Consider the following 2,577-nt stretch of genomic DNA (forward strand, 5'->3'; position numbering starts at 1 on the left):
CATGAATGTGCTTAGTTCTCCCATGGAAAACTGGATTTTGAGCTATTGATATGGTAGATTTGTTGTCAACAAACACCTTGGCAGGATTCATCAATGGCATTCCAAGATCAAATAGAATTTTTCTCAACCATATCCTTTGGTTTGCAGTCAAAACAGCTGCTACGTACTCTGCTTTTACTGAGGATTGTGCCACTGATTCTTGCTTGCGTGAATTTCATGAAAACACTCCATTCCCGAGAGTAAATACATATCTAGAGGTACTTTTGCATCATCAATGCGACGTCCCCAATCACTATCAGAAAATCCTACAAGTTCAATTGTTTTAGCTTGTATGAATGTGACACCATAGCTCATCATACCTTTTAGATACCTCAAAATCCTTTTGGCTGCTGTAAGATGTGATTGACATGGCTTTTGCATGAATCGTGACAAGTAACTGATAGCAAACATAAGTTCTAGTCAAGTTGATCATATATAGAGAAGGCAACCTATTAGACTTCTATATTCATTGGGATTGTAGAGATTGTTACTTGAGTCAACTGACAGTTTCTCATTTGCATTCAAAGGAGTTTCAGTTGCCTTGCAATTGCTCATGTTGAATCGTTTCAACACCTTTATTTTGTAGTTCTATTGAGTCAGGTGAATACCACTCCTTGTTTGTGACACTTTAAGCCCCAGAAAGTAAGTCATCAAACTCAAATTTGACATGTTGAATCCTTTCTTCATTGATGCTTTAAGTTTAGTAATACCATTTGTGTTTGCACCTATTAACAAAAGAACATCAACATATAATGATATAATTAAAAAGTTGGTAGTACCTTCTTCCATCACATATAATGTGACCTTATTCAAGCTTTTATGGAACCCTTGATTCTGCAAGTAAGAGTCAATCCTACAATATGATACATGTGGTGCTTGCTTTAACCCATATAAGGCTTTATGCAGCTTATGCACTTTGTTTTTATCAACTTCTACTTCAAATCCCATGGGTTGTTCCATATATATTTCTTCATTTAGTTTGCCACTTAAAAATGTAAACTTAACATCCAGATAAAAGACTTTCCAACCATGAGCTGTTGATAGTGCCAAGAGAAGCCTGATAGCATCCAACTTTGCTACAAAAGCAAAAGTATCAAAATAATCTACTCCTGGTATTTGAGAAAAACTCTTTGCAACAAGCCTCATTTTGCATTTATTTAAAGAACCATCTGTATTCATCTTTTTCTTAAAGCTCCATTTCACGCCGATCACTTGTCTATGTTTTGGTCAATCAACAAGAGTCCAAGTCTTGTTTTTCTCAATCATTGCAATGTCTTCTTTCATAGCTAATCTTCATTCCTTGTGAAGTGTAGCTTCATTAAATGAGGTAAGTTCTGCTATTGCAACTTGACATCTATTGTATATCTCTTGAATAGAGTGAGAACCTTGTACAGGAGTTTCATCAGTAACTTCATCAAGATCAAGTTCACTACCATCATCATTTTAACTTGAACAACATCAGTTGATTCTTTGATTTGCTTACCATTCCAATCCCAGCTAAGTTCTTCATCGAACGTGACATCTCTACTAATGGAAATCTTAACAGAGTCAATTTGATATTTGTAATAGGCTTTTGATTATAGACTATACCCTACAAATATTCCTTTCATCGCCTTCAATTGTAATTTATCTTTTAGCACAGTAAGGGCATGTTGATAACAAATGCACCCAAAAACACGTAGATGACTTATAGATGGCTTTCTTTCGAACCAAGCTTTATATGGAGTTACAATTCTTAAAGCTCTTGTGGGGAGAATTATCAGTAAGTATACAGTTATATTGGTTGCTTCTGCCCAAAAACTCTTCGGTAGCTTCTTTTCAAATAAAAGACACCTAGTCATTTCTATTATAGTTCTGTTTTTCTTTCACAAACTTCATTCTGTTAAGGAGTGTAAGGAGCTGTGAGTTGATGTTGAATCCATTCCTTCTCAAGATATTGAGAAAACTCTAAAGACTTGTACTTTCCACCATTGTCAGATTTAAGAATTTTAATTTTCTTTCAGATTCTTGTTCAACTCTAGCCTTGAACCTCAAAAAGAGATTAAACCCTTCAAATTTATGTTTTATAAAATAAATCCAACACATTCTAGAAGCATCATCAATAAAGATTAGGAAGAACTTGCTTCCATTTAGAGATTTTTCGCTCATAGGACCTCCAATGTCAGTGTGAACTAGTTCAAGCTTCTTGGTTGCTCTACTTGATTAAGCAGATGGAAATGGTTTCCTAGTAGATTTCCCAAACTGACATGTACGATAAACTTAATTTGATTCAGTTAAGGAACGTAAATTCTCCATCAAGTCTAACTTACTAGCTTGTACCAAGGAACCAAGATTACAATGCCCAAACTATTTATGTCAAAGTATTGTCATATTCGATTTTACCTCAGAAGCTGGATAACAAACATCTTCGAAATTTACAGGAAAGCATTTTCTTTTCATGGGAACATTCATAACAAACTCACTCGATGGATCATACATAGTACATGATTTATCTTTAAAAAGTAAGACATAACCATCATCCACCATTTGGCCTACACT

Source organism: Theobroma umbraticum, unplaced genomic scaffold (genome assembly GCF_002168275.2).
Source record: "Theobroma umbraticum cultivar Fairchild unplaced genomic scaffold, ASM216827v3 scaffold_86.0, whole genome shotgun sequence".
Taxonomy (NCBI): Eukaryota; Viridiplantae; Streptophyta; class Magnoliopsida; order Malvales; family Malvaceae; genus Theobroma; species Theobroma umbraticum.